Below are 22,427 nucleotides of genomic sequence, written 5' to 3'. Positions count from 1 at the left end.
GTACATTTTAATCTTGCCAGTAGTTCAACTCTACCAACTACTGTGTTACTTTGCTTGTTAAATTTCCAGCCAAATAATGTTTGCTGAGACCTTTTAGGAGTGAACGCTTAGACTCATGATGAAGTTCTTTATATGGCATTCTCAAAGATTTGAAACATCTACTCTTTAATATTTGAATCAGTTACCTTCTATTGTAAAAATATTTCTTCCAGGCTCCAAAGGAGGAGTGCAAGGAGATGAAATTCTACTTCAGGAATGAAATTTTCAAAACAAACTTTCATTCAATCCATCAATATTTTTCTGTACCCTACCGCTTCAAGCTCCTGAAATGAATAAACCTGCTGCATGGCTCGTATTTGACATAGAGTCCCATGGAAATAATATGTTTGTTACAGAAGGTGACTGGAAGTCTCTAAGAAGCTGTCTCCCTCCCTTGTAACCTCAGCGTTGTCTACTAAATTCAAAGCCTACTGGGTCTATTTAATAATAGTAGTTCGTTACTTCTGAATTTAGTAAATATGACATAAAGTAAAAAGAAAGCTTAACAGAAAGATTGCCATGTGTGCAGTAGAATGCATCGTGCTGGTCTTCTACAGAATCCATTCTGATATTTTAAGAGACTCTTGAAGTTTGAACCAACACTGGCTACTGAGTCAGAGTGAATCAGACTTCTTTCCTAGACCAGGCAGATGGACACTCTGCTGGCCTTAGTGTGGTGGGGGAGGGGAGCTGCTAGTTCTTCCTGGGCACCTAGCTAGCTTACACCCAAAATAATCACACAGAAACTGTATTAATTAAATCACTGCTTGTCTCATTAGCTCTAACTTCTTATTGACTAACTCTTACATATTAATTTATCCCATCTCCATTAAACTGTGTATCACCACAAGGTCATGGCCTACCAGTAAAGTTTCAGCATGTCTATCTCTGGCAGCCCCCGACTCCTCCCTTCTTTCTCCCGGCATTCAGTTTCATCTTTCCCAAACTACCTAGTTCTGCCCTATTATCAACAGTCCAATGCAATTTCTTTATTCATTAATGGTAATCACAGCACACAGAGGGGAATCCCACATCATTAGTGTTTGCAAAAACCCCATGTACATACCCCATATCTGCAAAAGAACACCTTCTACAGTCTCCCTTCCCTCCTACATATACACATGCGTGCACACACACACACACACACACACACACACACACATTTACATGCACAAAAAAGCACAATTCCAATGAATAACAAATTTTCCCTTCCAAACTTTCCTTTCCCAACCCATTTCTTTGTTCCAGCCCCCAACTTCAGCAAGCATTTCCCTAAACCCACAGACCATTGTGAACATGGAAGCAAGTAGGCTAAATATAGATCTTCAGTTCGTCCTCCTTCCCTCCAAGTGCAATCACCCAGTCTCACCCCAGGACTTTAGCACAACTTCTGTTATGATCTCACCTCATCTCTAATAGGAAGTTAACTAAGCAGATCCTGGAACACCCTGCTTTTCTCCCACCAGTGAACTCTCTCAGGCCCCTGCCCCCAGGATACCAGAAAATGGAAACATCCTTACTCCTAAGTGACAACTCACAATACCTAGAAATACATTTTACTTGGAACTCAGAACCCACAGCTATCAGGACCCCAGAAGAATTTTTTACTGAAAAACAGACAATCAACACTCTTTTCTAAGAACCAGAGATGAAACAGAATCCAAGGAACAAAACGCCCAACCAAAAAAGGCAACACTTGAGTCAGCAAGTAGAATTAAAATCTTCCCAATCCCTGATGCCTAGATGACAGCATAAAAGCCCAATCAATCATAGCCAGAACTATATGTCTCCACTAGAGTCCAGCAACTTTATCATAGCAGACTCTGACTAATGCTACACGGCTGAAGCACAAAAAAGAAAACATAAAATAGTCTTTATGGATATGACAGGTTCTTTTATACAGGGAATGAATAAGACTTTTAAATAAATTAAACAAGCAAACAATGGAAGGAATGAATAAAGTAGTTCAAAATCTGAAAGTGAACCAAAACTGAGGGAAATGTAGAAATAAAAAGTTTAGGAACTCAAACAGAAAACTCAGAGTCAATGCTCACCGATAGAATATAAGAAATGGAAGGGAAAATTTGAGGCAATGAAGATATGATAGAAGAAAGAGATACATTGGCCAAAATAATGTTAAAACTTAAACTTCTGGCACAAAAACAAAACATCCAGGAAGCCTCGGACCCTGTGAAGACCAAATCCTATTATTGTTATAATATTAATATAAGAAGAGAAGCAACCCAGGTCAAAGGCACAGAAAATATTTTTAACAAAATAATAAAAGAAAATTCTCCACCCTAAAGAAGAAGAACCCTGGAAAGGTACAAGAAGCATAGAAAACACCTAATAGATTGGATCAGAAAAGACAGTCCACCTAATATGTCACCTAATACTAAACATGCAGAGAAGCAACAAAAAAAAAGAATATTAAAAGGTGTAAGGCAGCTGGGCAGTGGTGGCACACATATTTAATCCCAGCACTCGGGAGGCAGAGGTAGGCAGATCCCTGTGAGTCTGATGCCAGCCTGGTCTATGAGAGCTAGTTCTAGGACAGCTATGACTGTTACACAAAGAAACTCTGTCTAGACAAACTAAAACAAAATAAAAAGATGTAAAGGGAAAAGACCAAGTAACATATAACATAGAATGACAATATAATAGAATGACATCTGATATCTCAATGGAAACTTGAAAAGCCAGAAAGACCTGGACAGATATTCTTCAAATTTTAAAAAAATTAGATGCTAGGCCAGACTACTATATTCAACAAACTTTCAAGTACTATAGATGGAAAAAAATAAAACATTTAATGACAAAGCCAAATTTAGGTGATATCTATCTACAAATTCAGCCCTACAGAAGAAAGAATCTATCGTGCTGCATCCAAAACACACTTTAAGGTAAAAGATGAAAAAAGAACCATTCCAAGCAAATGGACCTAACAAACAAACTGATGTGGCCCTTTTAATATCTAAGAAAATAGACTTCAAACCAAAACTAATGAAGAAATGCAGAAGGAAACTTCATACTTATCAAAAGAAAAACCCACAAAGCTGGCATTTAAATTCCTAACATCTATGCCCCAAACACAAGGGAACCCAAGTTCAAAAAAGAAATGCCTCTACATCTTAAATCACAGACCCTCAGACACTGATAGTAAGGAACTTCAGTATCCCAATCTTGCCAATAGGCAGGTCATCCATACAAAAACTAATCAGAGAAGTGCTGGTATTCACTGACATTAAAAACTAACAAATATTTACAGAACATTTCACCTTGAAAAAAGAATATACCTTTTTTTTCTTTGAACCTCATAGAAGTTTCTCCAAAACTGACCACATACCAGGACACAAAGAAAATCTCAACAGAGGAAAGAAAATTGAAATAACCCCCTGCATTCTATGAGACGACAAAGGATTGGAGCTGAATATCAACAACAACAGAAAAAAAAATGGAAAACTTACAAACTCATTTCAACTGTGAAACACTCTACTGAATGAAAAACAGGTCAAGATAGGAATAAGATAGAAATTAAAGACTTTCTAGAACTTAATTAAAATGAATACGCAATATACCAGCACTTATGAGAAATCATGAAGGTAATTCTAAGAGGCAAGTTCATTGTACTGTCTACACTTAGAGTAGAAATGAAGAAATGTTAATAGTATTAAGTATGTATGAGGATAGTAGTATGAAGAAATCTCATAGAAGCAACTTGACAGCACATGTGAAAGCTCTAATGCAAAGGGAAAAATAACACTTGAAAAATGACAAGAAATAAACAAACTCGGGGCTGAAATCAATAAAAAAAAAGAAGCAAACAAAACAAATCAATGAAACAAGACTTCTTTCTTTGGAAAAGAAAGCAATAAGATGGACAAAATGCTTCACCAAATTAAATGAAATTTAGGGAGAAGCTATCAACGTTAACAAAATAGGAATTGAGAATGGGAGGGCATAACAACAGACACTGAGGAATTTTAGAAAATCTTAAGGGCATACTTTAAAAGCCCACCAAATTAGAAAATGGAAAGGAAATGAATGGTTTAGTCAGTAGGTACCTCTTAGCAAATTAAATCAAAAATCAGATAAAAAAATTAAATAGACCTATATATAACCCCTAATGAAATAGAAGTAGTCATTAAAGGTACCCAAACAAGAAAGAAAGAAAGAAAAAGAAAAAAAGAAAAGCTCAGAACCAGATGACTTACCAGACTTTCAAAGAAGGGTTAATGCCAATACCTCCCAAATTAATTCAATGAAATAGAAATAGAAGAAATACAACCATATTTATCTTATGAGGCCACAGTTATGTTGATACTCAAACCACATGAAGACCTTACAAAGAAAATTACTGACCAATTTACGTAATGAACATAGACACTAAAAAGTCACAATAAAATAGTTCCAAAATGAATCTAAGAACATGTCAAAAAAATCATCCATCATGATCATGTAGATTTTATTCTAAAGATGCAAGAATGGCTTATCACATATAAATCATCAAATATAATCCACTATATAAAGGTAGACATATAAAAGGCATGATCTTCAAATACAGAAAAGGCCTTTAAAAAATTCAACGCCCCTTCATAACAAAAGTTTTGGAGAGATTAGCTATGCCAAAAACATAACTCAACATAATAAAAACAGTTTAAAACAAGAGCCCGTAGCCAAATTAAATTAATTGGAGAGAAACTGAAACCAATTCCACTAAAATCAGGAAGAAGACAAAAGACAAAGTTGTCTATTTTTTTATACCTATTCAATATAGTACGTGAAGTCTGAGGTAGAGCAATAAGACAATTGAAGGAGATCAAAGGGTTATGAATTGGAAAGGAAGAAATTAAAATATCTTTATTTGTAGATGATAAGATAGTATACATAAGTGGCCCAAAAAATCCACAAGGGAACTCCTACAGTTCTATTTTTATCTACTTATCTATTAAGTAGATACAAAATTAACTCACTAAATCCACTAGCCTTCCTACACACAAATTACAAATAGACTGAGAAAAAAGAAAAGAAAAAAATCTGTGATTAAAAAAAAAACATTAAAGACAGGAATGGAGAGATGGCTGAGAAGTTAAAAGTACTGACTGTTTCTCAAGAGGTCCTGAGTTCCATTCCCAGCAACCACATATTGGCTAATAACCATCAATAATGAGATCTTGTGTCCTCTTTTGGCCTGCAGGGATATGTGCAGCCAGAACACTGGATGCAAAATAAATATTTTTAAGAAAGGCTAGGTGGTGGTAACATCACTTTTAATCCCAGCATTTGGAAGCCAGAGGCAGGTAGATTGCTGTGAGTTGAAGGCCTGTCTGGTCTACAGAGATTGTCTTAGGACAGCCAGTGCTGTTACACAGAGAAACCCTGTCTCAAAGGGGGAAAAAAGCCTTCGAGACATTGACAAAATTGAAAAGGATATCAGAAGACAGAAATATCTCCCATCGTTATGACTCAACATAGTAATTAACAGAAATGGTCATCCTACCCAAAACAATCTATAGATTGTTCAACACATCAAAATTTCAACACAATTCTTCAGAGATCTTGAAAGAACAATTTTCAGTTTCATTTGAACACACACAAAACAAACAAACAAAAAGGATATCTCAAACATTCCTGAACAATAAAAGAACTGCTGGAGGTCTCACCATTTCTGATTTCAAGTTGCACTACAGAGATTTAGTAATAAAAATGGAATGGTATTGGCAGAAAAGGGGGCATGTTGACCCAGACATAAATTCATGCACCTCTGGACATCTTTTTTTTTTGTTTTTTATAAAGAAGCCAAAAACACACTCTGGGGGTGGGGGAAAGTGAGTATCTTTAATAATTCATGCTGATCAAACTGAATGCTTGCATAAAGAAGAATTCAAGTAGATCCATGTCTATCACTGTGCACAAAACACAACTCCAAATGGATCAAAGACGTCAACATAAAACCAGGTACACTGAACCTTACATAAGGTAATGTAAACTTGAACTCATTTTCAAATGAGAAAACTTTCTGATAATGGAACATCATGGCCCTGAAAAGCTTCTCTGAATGGCAAAGGACACAAATTGAAAAGGTAGAAGTAAAAATATTTTATGTGCAGGTAATATAATAAAATACACAAGTGAATAAGAGTTTTCCAGAACTTTTACAGCTACTTGGTTCCAAATTGGTGTTAGGCCCTAAGAAAGCTGGGGGAAAAGTGAACATGGCTTCCTAGTAGGTCAGTGTTCATAGTGTACAACAAGTTCTAGAGCAGTTGTCCCATTAACTAGAAGCAACAAGCTAAGTAAAAATGTCAGTCACAGTGCTGGCACCAACTTCATTGAGCTGGAGTGGTAAATGTAGCTCCAATTAAACACAGCTCTAGGCCAGACCCACAAGGTGTAAAACTCAGCTCTCATGGACCTAACTAAGCAGAATGGCACCAGCTGGCAGCACAGAGCCTCACACTGAGTTCAGGGTTTGTCTCACAGTGTTAGAGAATGATGGGTACAAAATAAAGCAGGTTCAAACTGAAAACAAACGAACATTTAAACAGGTTGCATTGTGTTTAAAACTGTGGGTAGGCACTTAAAAAAGAAAAGTAAATGGACATAGACTGTCATAAAAATAGTTTAAAAATAATTATTTCTTTAAATAAAGAGTAAAGTAATATAAAAAGATTAAATCATATAAAGATGGGAAATACACAGGGTATCTGGATTCTATATGGTGCTTTGTTGACTTTGAATTTTTTGAATGCTGATAAGTGAATAACAACTGCTGAGAGACACGGGATTGCAAAAAGATTAAACAAGCCTGGATGCTTTAGGGATGCCTTAATTTTAAAATGGAAGTCAGAAATGTATTGCATTTGGGGAGAGGTTATGTTTTTGTTTCCACAGGAAATGAAAGGCTGTGGGCAGGCTCCATTAAAATAAGAAACCAGATTTGGTTGGAGAAGACCCCCTGAAAGTCTTGGCTACAGACATAAAGAAATAAATCTAGAAAAGTTTCAAGACAGGTGACATATGTGTTGACTCCTTGACATGGGAACAGCTCTGAGACTGGATGAGACATGATAGATCTTGCTGGCTACAGAGTCTTCATGACTTATTATTACATGGCATCCTTTCAAATGGCATGGATTGAGAGGTTTGGTTATGCAGTCCAAACAAACTTATAAAGTTGGCAGATGTCTTTTACCTGCCCAAACATAAAACAAATATCTTCAGCTGGCTTGCGTACAACGTAGAATCCATACTTGTGTCAATGCAATATGTATGTTACCTTTTAAAGTTTGTGTGTTTTCAGAGCAAAGGTTGCAGACACTGGTGAAAATGGGTGGCCCAGGTGATCCTGCCTTTCAGAGTGCTTCTGTTGCAGTTTCCTCAGAGTTCTTCATTCAGAATAGACTGCTAGCTAAGATGGTCCAGCATTGCAGACTGTTTTAGCCAAGACGTTAGAAGATCCTTGCACTTGAACAGAGACTGGACAGCAGATGTTATAGCTCATTTTCTTAGGATTTGATTATTATCTTGAATTTTTGAGAGTCCCATGGGGATGCCATCACCACCAGACAACAGGAAACAGTCTAGAGAAAACAACACCTACATTTCCAGGTGGTGATGTGAGTGTTTATTGATCATTCAGTGGGTTATAGATGTTTGTCATAATTTAATGGGGGATATAAGAATATAGAATAAAATACAACTGTTCATCTAAAATATTTTATAATGATATGGATTTTGTATATTGATCAAAATTTAAGGTTGTTTTGTTATATTGCATATATGTTTCTACTCTCATTTAAGTATTATGTCTATGTAGCTAATTTAAAATTATGTGATATAAATTTCTAGTTCTTCAAAGTTATTATTGCAAACTGTTTAGGATAATTAAAAAACACAGGTTAGTACTTAGCCATCTATCACAATCAAACTTGTATCACATTATGTATGTTTTCAAGGATAAATCAATACATTTCAGAGACATTATCTTCAAATGCTTCAGTGACCTACAGAATATGGCATTTAAGATGTTTAATAACTAACCTAAGGCTTTTTGTGAGAGTGAGAAGCGTCTGCTCCTGGCAGCACCAATTTACTTCATAAAAGGATGGTGGAAATCAAAGAGCCTCCATATGAAGTTCACTTTCATTGTAGCAAAGCTAGCCATTGAATAAGAAACTGCCCTTTCCTTGACTGCTAACAGTATACTATATAAACTAGACAATCCAGACACAAAAGAAAAAGACTACGAAATTTTGTCAAAACAAATAAAACAGTCTTTCAAAATTACTGCCTTACAGAAAAGTCTGTCAAACATTCTACTTCCTGCAGTGCTGGGAAACGTTGGGTGACTGTCTTGGAAGTCATATTTTTCTGTCATTTGTATACTTCTGGAAGTTGCAAGCTCTGCACTTCCTATTTACTCAGGTAATAATGTATCTTCTTGGATTTCAGATAGAGTTGAAGATGAGATGTCATATATATATGAAGGTGATCTAAATAAAATTACCAAATAATGGGGGAGGCAGTATTGCAACTGGCCATCTCTAGTCACCAAAAAAGCTTCCAGTACCAGAACTGAGTTACATCTAATTGACTTGTTGGTCAAAGGGTTCCAATGGGAAGACAATATCTGTAAAACTCTTTGAGCTTGGTAAAGTCAAGATGGTGCCTTCACAGAGATGTAACCCCTATGTCCTAGAATATTTGGTTTATGAAGGTACTCTGCATGCTACCAAAATAAAAATACAAACACCAAGTCAATCACAGCCTTTCATCTACATTGATCCTGACTGTAAGACATGCTAGGGCAATGGTGGCACAAAGCTAGTGGGAGCAACCAAACAGTCTCTAATTTGACAAAAGGCCCACTCAATGAGATGGAACCCATACCTGACGCTGTCACTGTGTGATAACAAATCAGACAAAAGATACTCCAGTGACCTAGAGTGAGTCCAAATACTCCTGATCTAAAAGAAAACAAACAACAGCAAAGCATAATGATAACTCCTAATGATATTCTGCTATCAGTGCCTTATTCAGCCGTCATCAGAGAAACAGTGGATGGATGGAAACAAATACAGAGATTGACAATTATGCAGAGAGCAGGAAACCTTTGAATACTCACTCAGCTCTATATGGGATATCTTCATCAAATCCTTCTTCTCAGAACTCAGAGAACCACATGAAAGAGGAGGCAGAAAAAACCTTAAGAGCCAGAAAGGATGGGGATTTTTGGTCAGAGACTGCTTGTTCATTTTCTGGCAATCCAGACCCAAACAATCTCACAAAACTATATTAATAACAACACTACTTGGCCAATGGCTTAGGCATATTCCTACATAGCTCTTATATCTTAAATTAACTCATTTCCATTATTTTATATTTTTACCATGAGGCTCTTGGTTTACTGGTAAGGTTCTGGCATTCTTCTCCTTTGTCAACTACATGGTGTCTACCTGACTCCACCTTCTTTCTTGTTGTAATTAGTTTAGCTATCCTACCTAGCTCTATTCTGCCCTGCCATAGGCCAAAGCAGATTGTTTATTAACCAATGGTAATAAAACATATTCACAGCATACAGAGGGGAATCCCACATCAGGAGATGCCAAACAAACAAGGCCCTCTAAGTCCACATGATGAAAGTTCATATGAATTCACAGAAATTGAAGCAACATACACAGGACCTGCATGAATCTGCAACAGGCCATCTGCATACATATTGTGGCTTTCAGTTTAGTGTTTTATAGGATTCCTGAGTGTGTATGTCTTGAGCTCTTTCTTTGTGTTGCTGTGTCCAAGTTCAATGTGATTTTTTTTATTTATGCTTTATTTTGTTCTATTTTATTATTATCTCTCAGAAACTTTTTCTTTCTTATAAGAGACAGAAAGGAGGTAGACCTGGATGGTAGGGAATGTGTGGAGGAACTGAGAGGAGTAAAAGGAAGGGAAAAATAAACAGTATATATTATGTGAAAAAAGAATCTATTTTTAATAAAAGTAAAAAAGATTATTTGATTACAGAGATAAATTTTACCTTTCTACCCACTTCCTTCCAATCAGTTTGTATGTGGCATGGTTTAAGGAACATCTTGGAAAGCTCCTTAAAGAAATTACTTTGCTTATCTTTTATAAACTTCAAGTTCTCAGATTTCAAATATTTGACAATAAAAATTATACACACTACCTATGTACTACAATATGCAATTTACAACTACAATTATATATACACATTTACAATATATAATGATTACTATAATCTGATTACTGGTAATGTGTTAGATTTCCATAATTTGTTCATCTCAAAGTGCAAGTTTATGCCCTATTTCAAATGTGTGCTCATTTCCCCACCCAGCAAATCTGGAAACTGGAAACTACAGTTCCACGCTTTATTTCTGTGAATACACATTTCTTTTAAAATTTCACTTATGTGTGAGGGTATACAGTGTTTGTCTAGCTGTGCTTGATGCCTGTCATTGGCAGAATGGACATGCTGTTCCAAATGGCAGGATTCCTTTATTAACTATGGCTGGTTGTAATTCCAGCTCATGTATTAGTGCATCCCACATCTCTTATTCATTCTTCCACTGACACTGAGGTTGTTTCCTTGAGTTTGCCACTGTTACTGATGCTGCCTTGAGAATTGGCTTCTAACATCTTACCCTCCCTGAGAGGCCTCTGTTCTTTCATTCCTTCAACAGTTATTCAGAATTGATTTTTGTGGAACTTGCTAGTTCATCACTGCTCCTTCATTTTCTCCTTGAAAACATAGAAATTTAGTTCATAAGCTGCCACCACCAGTGGTAGAGTTGAAATTTGATATTAAGGAGTCCTTAATTTTGTTTCTCTTCACTGCCTTCCAGGCTTACATTTAGCCTGAATGGCTCTGGCTAGAATCTATTTCCACAATTCTCTATATAAAATTATAAACAGTTGAAAAATCGAAGGTTAATACTTTGAACTTGAAGGAATATACATTTTGATAAAAGGAAATGAATTTAGTTATCTGAGGAAGAAAAATTCCATTTAATGATACTAAGCAAATGAATTTTCAAGAGGTGATGTGCATGAAAACCAGTATCTCTAGATGCAAAATCTTGGTGAGGGAAATGAGTTTAAAAATATTAAAATTAAAAATTAAACAAGGATAACATCAATGGACATTCAAACTGGATAAGGAAAAACCCACAAGGCTACACCCTACACAAAACGCAACTGAGAAAAGCTAGGAGCTGGAGAGGTGGTCTTGCCCAGGGAAGAACACACCAGTTGGGGGTGCAGTGCTAAAAGGTCAGCATCTGAAAGCATACACATACATGTAACATTATGCAGGCTGAACAAATTATTTTAGGAGTGTGTGTGTATGGAACAATTAGTAAAATGGGGCTTTAAATCTGAAAGAGAGCAAAGAAATTTATATGGAAGGGCTTGAATGTAGAGAAGTGTTATATTATAATTATAAAAATTATATAAAAAGTAAAATTGTGTAAATATATAGACTAGCAATTACTCTTGTGGGCATTTGCCCCCAAGAAATTTTATATTCCCACACACCTGCACTCTGATGTGCATAACATCTTTTATCCATAATAAACAAAATATAGAAACAACCCTTGAAAAAATACATCACTATGTGAATGCTTAAACAGTTGGCCATTGAAGCCTCTCCCACCATGAATGCTATCCAGTGACAAACAACTGACTATACAGCCAGTAGAATGGATTTCTAGGAAATGAAATTCAGTTAAACAAACAAACAAAAAAAATGAGAAAAAGACGACATGGATCCAGTGGTTTTTATTATCTTAATTTTTCCCAGTCCCCACGCAACTTTCCCTCTCTTCCAGATCTGCTACCCTCCCAGTTGCCCTGCGCCCAGAAAAGAGCAAGCCTCCCAGAGACATCCACTGAACATGGGAAAACAAGATACAATAAGAACATACATAAACTCTCATATGAAAGCTAGGTCATACAGCCCAGCAGAAGGAAAGGCATCACAAAAGCAGGCAAAAGAGACAGAAACACCCCCACTCCCACGCTCAGGAATTCCCCCAAAACACCAAGCCAACAGCTATAATATACTTTCATAGGACCTGCACAGACCCATGCAGGCTCCACAAATGCCCCTTCTGTCTCTGTGAACCCCTGTGAGCCCTGCTTAATTGAGTATTCAAGCTGTGCTATCAGGGTATCCTCCACCTTGATGACTTCAACAGTTCTTCTTCACCTGCTTCCCCTAGGATCCCTGAACTCTAAGGGGAGAGATGTGACAAAGATTCCCAATCTGGGATCTCTCTCCACCTAATGTTTGGCTGTGGATATCTGCATCTGTTCCTATCATCTAGCTGAAGAAACATCTCTGATGATGACTGGACTAGGCTCTGATCTATGAGTATAGAAGAACATCATTAGGAATCATTTAATCACTATATATATATATATATATATATATATATATATATATATATGGCCAATCATGTTTGGTTCATGCCTTTAATCCCAGAACTTGGGAGGCAGAGACAGGTAGATTTCTGTGAGTCTGAGGCAAGCCTGGTCTACATAGTGGGTTCCAGGACAGTCAAGGCTATGTAGAGAGACCTTGTCTCAAAAAGAAAGAGACAGACAGACAGGAAGAAAAAAAGGGACGGAAGAGGAGGAAGGGAAGGAGGGAGGGAGGGAGGAAAGGAAGGAAGAAAGGAAGGAACAAACGAACAAAGGAAGGAAGCAAGATGGAAATAAATTAAATTCTTCCTCATTTTTAGTAGATATAATCTCTAGAGCTCAATTTTCCTCTAGTAAGATTAAGAATTGTCTTAGAGGGGTCCTAAGCCAAGCTTACTTAGTCATGGAAACTCTTTTTATTTCCCACTAGAACCTTTCCTCAGTAGATCATAATTAAGGCAATGCAGATGAAAGCATTTCTTGAGAAATTAAAGAAAAACATAATTACCCTAACAATTTAAGTTTTATTCAAATTTACAAAATCCAAATAAATTTACAGTTCATAAAGTGAATCTGTAGCATCACATTTTATTGTTATGAACATAGCTCATCTTGTGGATTGTCTAAGATAAGATGCTGCCTAACTAATTGATGTAATTACTTCTTGGAGTTAACCGCATCAGGAAGGATTGGTCAAGCTATTGCCATGGCTTTGATGTAGCCAGGCTCCTCTTATCATTGAGGCCTTTGGGCCACAGCAGGTGAGCCTTTTATCTGTTGTGGGTTCTGTCTGGATTTTCCACTAGAGAGGCTGTTTGGATAGAACAGCTGGTCCAGACACCATGGAATTTGTCCATGGGAATGTCTATATCTCCAACAAGATTAATTTTCGCTCTGCAGTGAATTTTGGCAGATGAAAAGAGAAACGTTTTCCTGTGAAAAGTGAATGGCTTCTGCTCTTGGAAAGCTCAATGATTGTGAAGCTGTATTGCAACAAATTTGAATCCCTGTGCACTTTTCTCATCTACTTTTTGGCCACAGTGCATATTATTTGAAATACCACTTAGTATCGAAGTTATGGATGCTTTTGGGGGAGGGGGAGAGAATTTAGCATTCTTTCCTGGCAGCCCCTGTTTTTCTTTTTTTAACCCAACTTTGACATAGTGAGACATATACAACAATTGAGTTATTCTGTCATATCATAACTTAGGTTCAACTCTTTTTACTCATCTGATACATTTTGTATATAGATGATAGATTGTCTATGAGTACTACTTTTTTTAATTTATTTATTTATTAAAGATTTCTGCTTCCTCCCCGCCACCGCCTCCCATTCCCCCCCCTCACCCGATCAAGTCCCCCTCCCTCATCAGCTCGAAGAGCAATCAGGGTTCCCTGACCTGTGGGAAGTCCAAGGACCACCCACCTCCATCCAGGTCTAGAAAGGTGAGCATCCAAACTGCCTAGGCTCCCACAAAGCCAGTACGTGCAGTAGGATCAAAAACCCATTGCCATTGTTCTTGAGTTCTCAGTAGTCCTCATTGTCCACTATGTTCAGCAAGTCCGCTTTTCTCCCATGCTTTTTCAGACCCAGGCCATCTGGACTTGGTGGGTTCCCAATAGAACATCCCCATTGTCTCAGTGTGTGGGTGCACCCCTTGCGGTCCTGAGTTCCTTGCTCGTGCTCTCTCTCCTTCTGCTCCTGATTTGGACCTTGAGATTTCAGTCTGGTGCTCCAATGTGGATCTCTGTCTCTGTCTCCTTTCATCGCCTGATGAAGGTTAATATTCAGGAGGATGCCTATATGTTTGTCTTTGGGTTCACCTTCTTATTTAGCTTCTCTAGGATCACGAATTATAGGCTCAATGTCCTTTATTTATGGCTAGAAACCAAATATGAGTGAGTACTACGTTTTTAAAGAGTTTGACACCAGACTATTTATTTTAGACATATTTAAGTACAGTACAATTTTTGAAATAGTTTTCTGGCAACAAAGAACTCAATTGTGTGTGCACTATAAAACTTAAGGCACGACTACATCAAATTCTTTCACAAAATATGTGACTTCTTTATAAATATGGGCTCTGCGGTTTAGTGGTCTGGAGAAGAATCTTATGTGGTCTCACATAGGTCACCAAGCTGTAAAGCACATGAAACATCTTCCATGTCCCAGGATGGGTTCTTTTGACTGAGAAACAATGCTCAAGACAAAGGTCTAGAGAGGAATAGTGGGATAAATATTAGTCTGAGAGATTCAGGTGTGACCTGGCTCTACAGACAGCACAGATCACTGGGCTGTTAACTGCATCCATTCCCTGCCTTTTGGGAGAAAATCAACTTATATATATCTTCCGTCAAGAAGACAGTCCAGTGAAAAAATGTGCTGGGATTTTGATGGGGATTGCATTGAATCTATAGATTGCTTTTGGTAGGACTGTCATTTTTGCTATATCAATTCTACCTATCCAAGAGCAAAGAATATTTTTTTCATTTTCTGATATCTTCTTCAATTTATTTCTCCAAAGAATTAAAGTTCTTGTTATACAGCCCTTTCCCTTGTTTGGTTAGAGTTACCTCAACAAATTTTATGCTATTTGTGGCTATTGTGAAGGGTGATGTTTCTTTTATCAGTCTATTTATCATTTGTATATAATAGGGCTACTAGTTTTTTAAGTTAATCTTCTGTCCTGCCACATTACTGAAGGTGTTTATCAGTTGTAGGAGTTCCCTGGTAGAATTTTGGTGGTCATTGATGTATAGTATCATATCATCTGCAAATAACAAAAGTTGACTTCTTCCTTTCCAATTTGTATCCCCTTGATCTTCTCTTGCTGCCTTACCTGTTCTAGCTAGAACTTCAAGTTTAGTTGTTAAAATGCTTGCTATGCAAACATGAGGATTTGAGTCCAGTTTTCGGCACCTGCATAAGATGCCAGGCACAGTGGGGGAATGCCTGTAGTCCCAGTACTAAAGAGGATTCTCCTGGGTATGCTGGCCAGCCTAGTTTAGCGAATCAGTGAGCTCTGAATTCAGAGGAAAATCCTGCCTCAAAATCATAAGGTAGAAAAGCAATTGAGGAAGACCTCATCCATCATCCTCTGGCCTCCACGTGCACATAACCCCACATACTTGTACCTTTTGCACACATACAAAGTGTCTCCGAAGGGTATAAAATCATGGTGTGTTCCCTACAACATTCAATGGTCATGTTTTCCTCCAATTTTAGATCAGTTAATCTTTTATTTGGGTGTTAGATAAAAATAGCTGGTTCATGTTCAGGATCTATGTCACACATTACACACACATTGTATCTAGAATTGCACCTGCTGCAGAAAATCATATAAGAGGAAGAGGAGAACTGATACAGACAACTGAGCAAAAAATCAATCCCCGTCTCATGTTCCCCTGGAGCTCCAGGTGCCCGTAGATCCAAGGCTCAGATGGTTGTTCCTCATGGTGCAGTCAGGTCCACAGTTCCAGTCACACTGGACACCACTCATGGAGGTCGCTCAGTACTCTCAGGTATCACTCTGCAATCCTAGAGGTTGTTTGGGCCTGCTCCTACAGAGGTTGCTTGCTTGGAGTGCTCCCACTGAGGCCGCTGCCTTGTGCCTGCTCCAGGAAACATCACTGGCTCAGGCCTGCTCCCACAGAGGTCCCTGGCTTGGTCACAGTCCTACAGAGGATTCTGGGTCAGGCCTGTTCCCTCAGCGGTCATTTCCTTGTAACGTCTCCTGTGGAGGTCACTGCCTCAGACTTGTACTGGTAGATGTTACTTCCTCAAGCCTCCTCCTGTGGGCATCACTACCCCAGGCCTGCTCCGGCAGAGGTCACTAGCTCAGACCCGCTTGGTGGAGGTCACTGGCTCAGATTTGTTCCCGCAGATGTCCCTGGCTTGGACCTGCTTTGGCAGTGGTCCCTGGCTTGGGCCCCTCCCACAGAGGTCTCTGGCTCAGTTCTGTTCCCTTGGAGGTTCCTGACTTACACCTGGTCCTGCAGAGGTCTCTGGCTCAGACCTGCTCCCACACTGGTTGCTCCCTTGAATCTGCTCCTGTAGAGGTCACTGCCTCAGTGTTGCAGGCTGTGGAACCAGGACCCTGAATTTCCTGTGACCCCTTGCCTGCCTGAGTAAACATGCTTGCAGCTGCTTTGAGCAAACAATTTGTTTTCCTGTTTTGCAGCTGCTCTGAGCATGAGACCCTCAGGAGTTCCTGATGGCTGGGGAGTAGTTTCTGGTGGGCTGGCAGCTAAGAGTTGAGGGATGGCCATTAGTCAAGGTGACCCTATATTAGCTGCCCTGGAACGCAATAAAGTTGGCATTCTTGATTCAAGGGGGGCATTCTTGGCATTCTTGTTTCAAGGACGACCCATGTCTCTGTCCCTGTGTCTGTCTGTGTGTATGTGTGTGTGTTTCAATCTTCAGCCCCCTGCCTTGCTCACAAACAGTACTGTGCCATAGTGCATAGCATGTAGAACAGTAGTGCATTCTATACTTTAGTGACCTCAGACCTGCTCCTTCAGAGGTCACTCAAGTATTACATTTTTATTAAGATCAATTTCATAGTTCTCTCTTTTGAATTTCCATGGTTGCTAATTCGATATCTGTCTACAGAATATTTTACTTCGTCATTTTCTTTAAAAAGAAATATGCTGTATTGATCTCAATATGTATTCCATACTGGCCTCAGACTCGTAGCAATCCAAGTGCTGGACTTACAGGTACCGGTTAGCATGCATGGCCAGAAATGTCTTATAAACAGCTAGTGGAAGAAAGGCTTCTGTTTCTAACTCTAAATTCTAAAAGTCCTTGCAGAAAAAGAGAACAAAATTCCCCTTGTGACTGATAGTATCAAAAGGGATATGATAATATAAAACTCATTTATAGGTTTAGTTCATGACATAATTTCAGAGATCTCATAACATGAAAGTATGACATATGTAAATAACCTGTACAACGGACTGGTGTCTCATTTCATGTGGTAAGTTATTTGATCCATTAAAATTCCTAAATGCCTTGACATTCTCAGACACCGTCTATACTATCAATTTACAGTGAATTCACTTAGAGATATTGGAATGGGCTAAGAGATAAGAGTGCTTGAGAATAGGCTGACTGGCACTGAGATCTAGAGAGAGGGTCACACAAAGCCACTCCTCTTACCTAAGGGTCAGCTTTCAGACTCTCTAAATGTCCCAATGCAAGACATGGGCTGTGATGCTAATATGAGAACCCTGATGATTCATGCTCCACTTTGTATTCAGTTGTTTTTAGAGTTGGATCTGTTTGTTTGTTTAAGGGGCAGAGTGTAAGGGAGGGTTAGAGGCATTGTAGTTAATGAAGTGCAAAGCATCTCTCTGGGATATTGAGCTTGGTGCTGCCTGAAGCTGCCTGGTTGTCTGACAAACATGCTGTCTCAGATATTTACACATTTTTAGTTATCTGAAGCACAGACTACTTCATTCATCCGAAGAAATGTCCTCTTTGCTAAGAAATGTCCTCTTTGCTAACATCTGTAATTCCAGTTATTGACTTGGAGGCTATGTGCTCCAGCCAAATAGAAAGGAAAAGGTGATGCCATGGAAATTCTAAGTCTGTAAGTTTGAAGGATTTTTTTTTTCTCTTTAAGAAACCAGGGGTAGAAGGGAAGGAGGGGGGACTTGGGGAAACAGGAGAATTGGGATAAAGGAAAGGTGGATAGGGGAGCACGGAACCACAATTCTTAGTTAAGGGAGCCACTTTAGGGTGGGCAAGAGACTTGACCCTAGAGGGGCTCCCAAGTGCCCAAGATGAGGTTCCCAGTTAGTTCCTTGGGCAGCTGAGGATTGGGAACCTGAAATGACCCTATCCTAGAGCAATACTGACGAATATCTTGCATATCATCATAGAACCTTCATCTGGTGATGGATAGAGATAGAGACAGAGACCCACACAGGAGCACTGGACTGAGCTCCCAAGGTCCCAAGGAGGAGCAGAAGGAGGGAGAACATGAGCAAAGAAGTCGGGACCACGAGGGGTGCACCCACCCACTGAGACAGTGGAGCTGATCTACTGGGAGCTCACCAAGGCCAGCTGGACTGTGACCGAAAAAGCATGGGATAAAACCGGACTCTCTGAACATGGCAAACAATGAGGGCTGATGAGACGCCAAGGACAATGGCACGGGGTTTTGATCCTACTTAATGTGCTGGCTTTGTGGGAGCCTAGCCAGTTTGGATGTTCACCTTCCTAGATATGGACGGAGGGGGGAGGACCTAGGACTTACCACAGGGCAGGGAACCCGGACTGCTCTGTGGACTGGAGAGGGAGGGAGAGAGGAGTGGGGGGAGGGGGAGAAGGGTGGGAGGAGGGGGAGGGAAATGGAAGGCTGGGAGGAGGTGGACACTTGTTTTTTGTTTATGTTTTTTTTCTTCTTTTCTCAATAAAAAAAAAATTAAAAAAAAAAAGGAACCAGGGGTTTTAGGTTCAAATTAGAGGCATTTGAAGTATAGCAAGTGGCTGCAATTGAGTGTACTGTTTTTAACAAGTGACTCACTGTAGAACATCTGTCTTCCTTAAAGGAACTCAATATTAATGTTATTCTTCACCAAAATTTTACTTTTAAACCTGTAAGTGTTTAATGATTATCTCAAAAAAGAACTCTAAATTTCAGCTTAAATGTACTATATTAATAGCATGTCATAGTAATACATTTTTTTCAGTGACATTTCTCAAAATAAAAATAAGAATTGAAAATAAGCAAGAGAAGGCTTCTAAAGCTTTTCTGGGGGTGTGTTGATTAGCTTACCACACCATCATGGGTATCAGTAATAGCATAGGCTTGGTCCTGATGGAGAGGTCAGGGTCTGGAGAAGAGGATGCGCGGACAAACCTTCAGATCAAGACACTGAGTGGTTGGCCCCTTGCTGCCCCTCATTACATCACACCCTGTGCTGGCCCTCATGATGTCATACTGCCCTTGATGCCTCTGAACTGCTTACTTCATCTCAAAGAAAAATGTGTTTTTGTTTAAAATACTGTAAAATGTCAAGTGTCTGCCATCAATTCTCAGGAATAAAATCAAAACCAGAGAAAAAGTATACTTGTATTAAAAACTACATTAGTTCATTAGTGGTCTTTTTAAAAGCTAATGTTACTTATTTTAATCTGAAAAGGTTTTTAATTAACACCAGACAAAATAATTGCAAACCCACATAATGTAAGTTGCTTCAGAGTAGCACCAGGAAGGAACTCAAAGGGAAGACACCTGCGCAAGTCACCGCCTGCTTACTCAGCTCTCTGCCGCCCACCTGCTCTCCTAATGAGCATCTTCTCGTTCTCTCTCTTCCTCCTTACTGTGACAGCCTTCTGAAGCGGAGAGGTTATTGTACTACTCAGCATGAACATGAAAGTTGTTTATTTAATTTCAGTATCATACACATTCAACAAACCGCCTCAAGTTTTTAAGCGTAACTATGATCTTTATTGCTTTTAAAATGATAGGAGATTCCTTTGGCTCACAAAATAATTGTTCACCTGCAACCCCTTTACCGGACTCTTCTTTTTCCTTAACACTTTGCCCTGAGTAACCTTGAGCCTTCAAATGTTGGGGTAAAGATTTTTTGCACATGAAGGAGGTGGCTAGATAAATGGTACAAATATTAAGAACAGATGGTGCTTCTGAGGAGGACCTGGTACAGTGGTATTTTATTTGTGTTTTAATAAATAAAGCTTGTCTGAAGATCAGAGGGCAAAGTAGCCAAACTAGTCAGCCATACAGGCCAAGGAGTGGTTGCACACACCTTGGATCTCTGTTGGTTCAAGGCCATCTTGAGTTACACAAGATTAAATCTGTTTAAAAGAGAAACAGAACTCACACAAAAGTGATCCCAGGTGGAAGCAGGAGTGATATAGCGGGAGGAGAAAAGAATATAAGGAGAAAGAGACAGTATCTCAGGGGAATGTGGAGTATGGGGTGTTGAGTCTTCAGGATTCGTGGGGATAGAATCTCACCCATTTTCAGTCTGAGGTAGAGGTAAGAGCCAATGGCTGGCTACCTTGCTTTTCAGATCTTCAGATTGAACCCCAGTTTCTCTCTCTGAGCTTTCATTAATCATGCTTAAACCTGGGTTTGGTCCTAGCACTCATATGGCAGTTCATGACTATCTGTACCTCCAGAGTTTTATTTTGTTGAAAAATTTAAATTTCAATTTTTTCTAAACAAATATCTTTATTTCCAGTTGTATTCCCTAAAAATATATTCAGATTGAAATTATTTTATATAGGATGTTTATTGCTCCTGGGATCTGAACTTGTATGGGGATAAAAGAAGTAGAATGGATGGAGGGAGAATTCGATTACTATGTTTGCCTCTGCAGATCCCCTAGGAATCTAAGAAGTGCAATGATTGTATAGAGGTGACCTCCACAAAGATGTCAGAGAATTGGCTTTTGCCCTCACATTGACCATTATTTGTATCTGTGCACCCCCTAGAATGTAGTGGGTTAACGAGACCCAGCACAAAGAAGTACTTCTAGTGGAGACAGTCTTCACCCCAAAGTGAATCTTGGATATAAACCTATGGGAGAAATGTACAAGCTGCCAGAATGTACAGAGGTGAGGGAATAAATGGCTCCTCTCTAATGCTGATCTTTGCAGAGCACACGGATATCCACAGTAGTGAGAACTGGATGCTTCATACGATGTCTTGGAGCACACGCCTGGCTCTGCAGGAGGTTAGGGGATGAATCAGCTGAGTTCTCTTAATGTAGACAGAAACTCTAGTACAGAAGGGTTTATGGGAAAATATGAGTCTATGTCGTGCTTCAGTCTTCTGATTTACCTGGAAAAACAAAATTGTTCTTCTTTAACAATGAAGCACAAGTCATCATCATTACTCCAAGCATCAAATTATTTAAAGATGATCCAACTTAAAAAAAAAGTATGCTTTGTAGAAACAGCAGCTGGATTGCTCTCTACAGCTGTGCACTACAGGGTTTTTTTTTTTTTTCTTTAAGACACCTGCTTGCTGCTGACAAGTTTCAAACATCTCTAGTATCTGCTGACTCAACTCATCTTAAGCAGTGGGATCTCTCTAGGTTCCAATAGTGGAATTTCTCAAAGAGGTGGAACACATCTGACTATATCTGGTACATGGTGTGTGTAAAATACTGGTGGCATGGAAATTCTGCCATCACCTTTATTTTCTGGTTAACTATAGTTGGCTCTGGGTGGGGTAAAACGAAATGCTGCTGCTTACCATCAAGAGGCAAATTTGTTATTTTTCATTTCTTATTCCCTTGCTTCCTCAAAATAATGGGGAGGTTGAGTTATGTATTAGACTCGCAGAGCTATACGTCAGGGACTGTAAGGATATAGCTCTTGACAAGGCTACGTTTTGAAGTTTGAATTGTGCATCAATAAGTAACTGGTGTGAACAAAGAGCTGATGAGAAAGCCAAGAAGTTATGATGCTGTTGGTGGCTTGGAGTAATGGGCGGACGACCCAAAATTGAGCTTGGGAGCATGTTCTTGTTCATCAAAGGAGTATTCTTCTGCTGTTAGTTCTCCACTGTCTTTTGGAACACCAGGAGAACATCAAGGCAGACTTACTCTTTCAGTCTAATGAATGAGGACAGGGTGGGAGGCAACATCAGGACTAACAAGAAGACAGATTCAAAGAGAAGTCAGCACCAACTTTCTTCACCAAGTTTAGCACCATGGGAATACACCCAGGGAGCTACTGGACAGCACAAAGCTTTCCTCTCAAAACACAAAGTCAGTTTTACAAAAGTTTTGTTTTCCTGGCAGGGGACCAGAGACTTGCATAGGACCATTGTCAATTCCGCCAATCAAGAATCAGACCACTACCACAGTTTAAAACTAAATTTGAAGCAAGCTTTCATTAAATGCTGGCCAGGTGAATGGTGCTGGCCAGGTCTGTACCCCATCTCCCAGGAAATGACCCAGAA

General features: G+C 39.0%; 1 pseudogene; it reads right to left on the bottom strand.

The window, feature by feature from the left end:
* Positions 1-21,152: 21,152 nt before the first annotated feature.
* Positions 21,153-21,983, bottom strand: LOC121459625 (annotated as a pseudogene).
* Between the last annotated feature and the right edge of the window lie 444 nt (positions 21,984-22,427).

Source organism: Microtus oregoni, unplaced genomic scaffold, assembly GCF_018167655.1.
Source record: "Microtus oregoni isolate MIOR12 unplaced genomic scaffold, Mior012 000019F_ref0000042, whole genome shotgun sequence".
In the NCBI taxonomy this organism is placed as follows: Eukaryota; Metazoa; Chordata; class Mammalia; order Rodentia; family Cricetidae; genus Microtus; species Microtus oregoni.
The sequence above is the reverse complement of the archived record's forward strand: the minus strand, read 5'-3'. Positions and strand labels throughout refer to the sequence as shown.